The sequence below is a fragment of the Apium graveolens genome, unplaced genomic scaffold, assembly GCF_009905375.1.
Source record: "Apium graveolens cultivar Ventura unplaced genomic scaffold, ASM990537v1 ctg5208, whole genome shotgun sequence".
Taxonomy (NCBI): domain Eukaryota; kingdom Viridiplantae; phylum Streptophyta; class Magnoliopsida; order Apiales; family Apiaceae; genus Apium; species Apium graveolens.
The window spans coordinates 101559-110108 of NW_027418860.1; the positions used below are offsets into that span (position 1 = coordinate 101559).

Genomic DNA, 8550 nt, shown 5'->3' on the forward strand with positions numbered 1-8550 from the left:
TTGCTTTGCTTGAGCAATATTAAAAAATTTGTGGGTCTGACGCTGACCCTTAATCACACTTTTCTTGCCGTTAGGCATTCAGATTTTAACTTTCTTTCCTTTATAATCAATCTGAGCACCATTGCTCGACAACCAATCCATTTTTAAGACCACACCAAATTCTCTCAGCCTGAAAGGAATTAAGTCCAACTTAAAGCCCTTCCCTCCTAGTTCCCACTTGCAGATTAGATGAATCTCATTAATTGGAACAACCTCTCGATTCACTATTTCTATTCGCAATAATTCTCGTTTTGGAATCACATTAAGTTTTAACTTGGCCAAATATCTCGCGATATAAAATACTTAGTTGCTTCAGAATTAAACAGAATATTTGCAGTAACCAAATTGAGTAAAAGGTTACCTGCTATCACGCCCTAGCTTGGTTGGGGCAGTTGCTAGAATAATGTCCTGGTTGGTTGCAATTAAAGCACCTCAGTAGCTCTTTTCCCAAATTACATACCCCGGGATGTTTCTCCCCACATGACTTATGATCTGGTAGGGGTGAGCGAAACTGGTTATGAAACGTAGTCCTATATTGACCACCTCCCTGGGTGATACTCTTGCTTACCGGTTCGCTAAACCTGGTACCCACTGCGGGTTGGGACACCGCTCCCCTCTCAGTCCTAATCGGAAACTTTTGTTTATCGCTCTGCCGCCTTGGCTTCCGAACTCCTCTTCTTGCTCTCTTCCTCTTTTTGACTTTGCTCACTCTCTGCCTCTACAATCGAGGCCTTTTTGCACAAAGTCTGTTATCTCAAGTAATGACACTCAGTCCTGAATCCATTGTTTCAGCCCTTGCTGAAATCTCCTCGCCTTTTTCTCTTTCGTGTTCACAACTCCGGCATGAATCTCGACAGTTCAATAAATTTGGCTTTGTACATAGCCACTGACATCTTATCTTACTTAATCTCTAGAAACTTCAACTCCATCTGAGCTTCCATAAACCTGGGAAATACTTTTCCCCATGTGATAATCACATCAGTCTCCAGGGTTCCTTTAGGTTCCCACTAATAATTTGCTTCTCCTTTTAACATATAATTGGTGAACACAGTCTTTTGCGTCTCTTCTATGGGCACTATCTCAAAGCTCTTTTCCATTTCTTTCAGCCAAGCTCTGGCCTTAATAGGTTAGCAGTCCCTTGAAATTTCTGGGGGTTTTAACCACTTAAAGGCCTTAAAGATATTAGTAACTGGAACATGATCCACCTAGGTTGAGGGTGACAATTTAAATTCTCTCGAAGAAGATCCATAATTTGGTCCATGGGGTTTCCTCTCTGGCCTTCCCCCTCGTTAGTGTCCATAGTTTCTTCTTCATTGTAATACTCTAAGCCGAATTCATTATATTCGACTTCCTCGTGTTCTTGGTTATTTTGGTTTACCAATTCAGCAGGGTTTGCTCTAGTTTCCAAATATGTCGGGGTGGCATCTTGATGCTGATATAAAAGATCACCAATATAACATTATTCACGTCTCTACTCATTATGTTAAAGTCGCTTAATAACTCGCTTTGTCACAAATACATTCTTCATTCCTCTTTAGTTACTCGCAACGTTGTGCCCACGCACCTGATTTGATGCGTTAACAAAAGACGACATCATGTCGAGAATATACACGTAGCTCCTAGTGACATCCCACTCTTGTAATTTTGCGTCAGACTTATTGGTCTTCTCCTCCAGTAGTTGGGAGCTTGCAGCGTTGATTGCAGGAGCATGAAACTTTTCAAAAATTATTCTGTTGATTCTCGCTTTCCGTTCCGAACCATAATGGCTTAACGGACGAAATGATTTTGTATTATTGCATAGCATTCTCATCTTGGGACACGCTAAAATCTTCCTTATAGGACATAGGTTCCTCAATGGTATAGCGAATACCCTTCTTGGTAGAATCGATGTTCGTCATGTATTGAACCCTTATTATCGGAACAATACTTTCAACCAATTCAGGTAACGTAATAACCTTAATAGTAAAAGAATTAAGCATCTTGATTCTTGCCTAATATGTCTCATCAAGGACACTCTATAAAGAGCTATGAGTGGCAAAACTCGGGTTTTCCAATCAACCCATGGTATTGGGGTATCGTCTTCATCCCGCTTTCTCGGGAGACTTAGCTCCACTTCTATATCAACATTATAAAAAAATCATGTACAATTTTCTCCTTTCCTCATTCTGTCGATCTTAAACGATTCCATTAATTTCCGTATAACAATTCACATAAACACTTTAACATAACTCCTGGTAGTCCATCAACAAACTCTATCGGCTCAACCAATGGACTCTCTTTCGCATATAACTCTTAGAAATCTTTTCTCCGAGTGCTACAACTCATTCTCTTCCCTTAATGTTGGCTTTTCAATCGACTGTTAATAACTCAACCAATGCCTCAACTCTTAAGGCTAAGGTCCCCTTGGGTACTACCGTCGCGACTACTTCATAGTAATCCGACTATGAACTCGATGAGAGTTCTTGTTAACTTTTAGATCCTCAGTCTACCCATTTTACTCTTACTGTTTCCAAGACTTATAACCTTTGGCTCTGATACCATTTCTGTAACACCCCCAAATCCAAGGTCGTGAATTCGGGTCGTTACGATCACTTATTAATTAAATAATTCTCTTTTCACAATATTACTCGACCTTTTATTCAAACTCACATACACACAGGTTATATGCTTGGAAACATTATCAAATAAATCATTTCCACTTATCTACCTGACGGGGCTGGCGCACAAAAAGCCTACGGAACTCACGAGCGTTCCTTACCCGCCTACGGACAGCAGTCCTGGTCTGATCCATGCTGGTAGTCTATTGTGATATGATATATAAAAGCAAGGGTGAGCATTAAAGCTCAGCAAGGTATATATCCCCATAATTAAGTATGTAAGGATAAATAAAACCAATAATTATACTTTGTATCTCCAAAGCGTTCTGAAAGTTTATATGCTTATCAAATTTATAATATTCTCAAAATCAACTACAATAGTATATCCACTGAATACTTGTATTCATCTCTTTCTCAAAATCATTTTATACTCGTACTCATTTTATTTCAAAATCTCAAGATGTTACTCGAACCAAGATTCTCAAATGGGTGTGATATATATTCATCAACATCCCAATTTAAAACTCAGCCTTATTGGCAGATTTCTCAAATGGATTTGATATATAATCATCAACATCCTTATTTAAACTCAGTCTTATCGGCAGATTTCTCAAATGGATTTGATATATAATCATCAACATCCTTATTTAAACTCAGCCTTATCAGCAGATTTCTCAAATGGATTTGATATATATTCATCAATATCCTTGTTTAAAACTCAGCCTTATCGGCTATCTGTGGTATATTTCACAACAGTTTTTCCAAAATGGAAGAAAGGGACTATACTGGAATAAACCACGTATCGGTGATCAGCCGAATACGAAATTTTCTCTACTAGTAGAAGGAATACAAACCTAGCCGCCTTTGGGCTCATCAAGACACTACACGGTGGTTGCCCATTGCCGTGCAAGTCCGAAAGTCAATGGTCACATAGACCATATAACCGTACAATGCGCCACTCCGCGCTTGCATAATGCGCCACTCCGCGCCTGGTCACTGCCCGATACCACTCTGTGCCGGGCAGGCCACATTCCAGTCCCAAAATAGTTATATCTTTTGCTCAAAATCCTTTTTCGAAGGAATAGGTCGTTAAAAGTTGACCTGTAAATAAGATGTTGTATTCATCACTTTTAACTCAATTGATCTTTGGGAGTTGTCGGATTTTTGAATTTAAAATCATTTTCAAATCCCTATCTGTAGTAGGGTGACACGTATATTACTCACTTGTTCTTTATTGAACGAGGAAGCAAAACTCTTATGCTTCAAGACTAAGTTCCCTAAGGTTTTGATACGTTTCAAATGATTAATCTCTTTCAAGAGTTTTGAATAATTTAGAAAGTACCTTTGGGAATTATGTCTATTTTTAAATAAGTTTTTAGAAGTCCGAAGATATTAAAAATCTAAGGTCTCATAATTATATAAGAGGGATTTAATGAATTGATAAAATCTTAAGTACAAAGTATTTCTAATTAAGGTTCAATGAATTAATAAAAACCTTAAATACAAAATATTTTGTGAATAAGGTCCAACGAATGGAGACACCTTAATCAAATAATCAAAACATGATTTGGTATCCTATAATTGCTCTTTGAATAGTTAAATCTTTATTAAATAACGTGAAATTATTTATAAACTATTCAGTATATTTTTAAATACTTTCTGGATATTTAATAATCCCTTAAATATCGCTTTATAAAATAATCAATCAAGTAAGGGTGTCCCTTAAATGAATAAACCAATATTTCTCGAAGTTTAAGTCAAAATCTCAATCGTTCGCTTGATATATATATTACGCGAACGTACTTTGTTTATCGAAATAGAAATCTTTCGCGTCCGGCTCTCTCCGGAATTAAATCGTTATTAAAATATCTTCAACTCCCATTATCATATATTATATTTGAAATACGTTTCAACTTCTCATACTCGTGTAAAACGAAATTTGTTTTCGTAAACAATCGCATAATTCGTATGCATTGATATCATAGACAAGCATATATATATTTGAACTGTAAATCATGGAATCAATATCACAACAGTATATATATAGCATGGATAGTATGAGATAGGGTTTCGAAAACTTGCCTCGAGTAATCGAAGTGGTATGGTCTCTGGTGTTTGGTTGGCGATCTATAAACAAAAACCAACGGTCTAAGTTAGTAGGCGATTAACGTCTCGCTTTTATTAAGCAACTTTCGCAACTACTCAAGTATAACGAATCTCCGATCGTCACATTCTCAACACTTATATTCTCACTTTATAACATGGTCGGGTTTTGAAATCGATCGTTCGCTTTAGAAAGTCCATTTCGAGTTTTAAGCTCGAACGTGAGAAAATGTTCGTCAAAACTAGGTTTTTTATGCGTTTCTCGCTTGCGCTCGCTTTACCAAAATATTTTTATAAAATCGAAAAATTAATATTTTCCCAAGATTCTTTTTGGACAGTCTTCTCTACTGTCATATCCATTTTTCATAATTTTTCCAGAATCTCAAAATTATTTTAAGTCCTTCAAAATCACCATGCAAGTGGACTTAAGTGCAGTTGGCTAATCGCAGAAATGTTTTACACTAAAACGACCATAACTCCTAAACCGTAAATCTCCTCATGATGATCTACACATGTATAGAAACTATAAAACAATATCTATCTAGTCATGGTCAGTGGTTTTCAAATTTTAACCATTTTCATGGCCGAATGACTTGCATAAAACAGATCAAGTGCAAGAATGCCCAAACTCAATTTCTACTACTTGATCTTAACACAATCACTACCTATAACCATCATAAACACAAGTACTTCTCAAGATCCACCCACATGAACCTTATATGCTCTATCTAGTACCACATACATGGATTACAACTCAACATCTCAAGTCTTTAGCAAGAACATAATCAATACAAACTCAAACAAACACAATCCTTTGGATCTTAACACTACAACAAACATAACTCTTATATCCAACCATAAAACCTTAAAGGGTTGAAAGTTATACCTTCTTGGATACTAGGAAGGTTAGTGCTAGGATTATTGAGGCTTGGTTTTCTTAGAAAACACTTAGAAGGGCTAGATCCTTAAGAAACAAAACCAAGAAACAAGTTAAAATTTCGGAGTTACCTTTCAGCACCTCATTCAAACATTTTTATAAAATTGAAAAATATTAATTTGAGGCTGAAATTTTGTACGAATCTTACCCATGATATATAGAAGCTATGGTAAAAATTTCATGATATTTGAATGAGTATATTTTGAGTTATGAATTTTTCTTTCTCCCTTGCTCAGAAAATCCGAACTGCTGGAATGAAAAATGGGAGAGCTTTAAGTGAGGGAAAAGGGGTTGTTTTCTTTTGTGGCTAAAGTGTGGGAGTGTATAACGAATATATGGGATGTATGCAGCAGATTTGACAATAATTTGGCAAAGGTATGGGTTGGTTTGATTGTGTGGTGAAGTGAGAAAAGGGAGAAGTATGGCTTGTGTACTTGTTTGTCTCCCATCACTATTCAACACTATTCCACTAACTATTCTAGTTAGCTTCTAATCATCTAGTTACACTCCTAACTACTAGTTAGGACTTGGTTATGCATGGCCAACTTGCATGGGATTTAATTTCTCATTCGTTTATTTATCGTAAATGCAATCGTCGTTCCATTCCGATAGTTTCCACGTATAACGACTTGTTTCGTAGCGATTTCTTTTATCGCTTATAATCCTATAACCAATTCCATTCCTTCTCTTGATCATAGAAATACCTTGATATATTATTTATTTCAAGTAGTATTCCCGGTTCTACGCCATTCTTTACAGATACGAAAACACGTAGTATAATTGTGAATCTTCGAATTCCGTCGGCTTTTACATTCACTTATTTTCCTCGATAAACAAGAATATGATCTCGGATTCTCAAAATTCCACTATTCATTTAATGATGATCCCCATACGTATTACTTAATTAGCTCAAGTTACTATTCACAGAAGTTTTAAAATATTACAAAAATCAGGGTTCTTACAGCAGGGCTAATGGTTGATTTGGATTTCTGGAAGCACTTACAGGGAAAAGACCCAGCCACTCTGGCGGATGTCTTTGCCTTGGCAGAATCGTTTAAAGCCATAGAGCAGTCTCTAGCAGAGGTATAATTGACAGCGCAAGTAAGTCAGAGAAACAAAGCAAGGAAGAAAGACAGATCTCCAAGCCCAAGGTATAGAAGGAGTAGTCGAAGCCCAAACCGGGTGAATGCCACGACCACGAGAAGGGAATGGAGTCCTCCCTCAAGCTATGACTACAGAACAAGCTGATATACGCCTTTGGCCGCGTCTATTGAGCTTATCTTTGAGGTGAACAAGAATAGAGGGCTGTTTAGAAAACCTGAGGCTCTATCATCCTGGAAAAGTAAAGATAAGAAAAAGTATTGCGAATACCATGAGTCGTCCGGACATAACACACATGAGTGTTGGCAACTAAAAGATGAAATCGAAGCACTTATCAAGGAAGGATATCTTGGGGAATGGGTGCTTAAGGAAGTAAGGAGGCACAAGGATAGCACTGACAGAGTAAAGGAAGAAGGAGGGCGAGCCCCATGGGGGTCGAACAATGAAACTCTGGAATAAAATAAATTCGTCAGGGATGGCAGTATCCGAACAATCTACGGGGGACATCTCGGGATGGAATGCAGCAACAGGGCCTTGGCGAGATATGCCAGGGAAGCTCGGTTCAGACCTCTGACAGACATTCATAGGGCGAGATATGCCAAGAAAGATTTGATGTGTTGCAAAGTCTTGGGCATGATGGGCATAAGGTAGATACCCCTCTCCCTGAAGGCGCGCCCTTATCTTCAGAAAGTTTAAAGGAAGTTGATGCCCCTGTGATACAGGGCGCGCCTTCTAAAGAATTTTATTCTCCCCTCCAAGGGGATGGGCCTTCTCTGCAAAATGATGAGAATCGTGATCTGCCCGACCTAGATCCACGAATACCAATGCCAATAGAAAAGATGGGGCCAGCGGAAGTCACAATTAAAATCCCAGTCGATGAAAAAGATCCAAGTAAGGTTTTGAGAATTGGGTCTCAGTTGACGCCAAGATTGAAAGAAGGGCTTTCAATATTTCTCTTGGCAAACCTTGATGTATTTACGTGGAAGCATTCTGATATGGTGGGAATTGACCCAGAAGTGATGTGCCACCGTTTAAACACTGATCCCAAGCATAAAGGGGTTAGGCAAAAGCGGAGGGCCGTGAGTGACGAAAGGGCAGTAGCCTTATTAGAAGAAGTGGATAGATTCTTGGATATCGGACTAATTAGGGAATCTTTCTACCCAGATTGGCTGACAAACCCGGTGTTAGTGAGAAAACCTAACGGCAAGTGGAGAACATGTGTGGATTTCACCGATTTGAATAAGGCGTGCCCAAATGATAGCTTCCCTTTGCCAAGAATTGACCAGTTGGTCGACGCCATGGCAGGACATGCCTTGCTCAGCTTCATGGATGCATACTCTGGGTATAATCATATTCCCATATATGGGCCTGACCTGGAGCACACCTCTTTTATCACTGACAGAGGACTCTATTGCTACATTGGGATGCTGTTTGGTCTGATCAACGCTGGGGCCACTTATCAAAGATTGGTAAACAAAATGTTTAAGAGGCAGATTGGGAAGACGATGGAGGTATACGTGGATGATATGCTTGTAAAATCTAAGAGGACGGAAGATCACATCACAGACTTAGTTAAGATGTTCCATATTATGAGAAAATATTAAATGAAGCTGAACCCTCAGAAGTGTGTGTTCGGTGTGGAATCGGAAAAATTCTTGGGATTCATGGTTAACCACCGAGGAATTGAGGCGAACCCGGAAAGAATCAAGGCTCTGTTGGACATGAAATCCCCCACCAGCATCAAGCAAGTGCAGAGTTTGACGGGAAAGATTG

At 38.5% G+C, this 8550-nt stretch overlaps 1 long non-coding RNA gene across 1 annotated transcript; it reads right to left on the bottom strand.

Moving 5' to 3' along the window:
• Window positions 1-2620: 2620 nt before the first annotated feature.
• Window positions 2621-5722, bottom strand: LOC141702477 (uncharacterized). Its single transcript, XR_012567130.1, has 3 exons — window positions 5626-5722; window positions 4719-4763; window positions 2621-2839 (listed from the first exon to the last, which is right to left on the bottom strand). It is a non-coding gene; the product is annotated as an uncharacterized LOC141702477 (long non-coding RNA).
• Between the last annotated feature and the right edge of the window lie 2828 nt (window positions 5723-8550).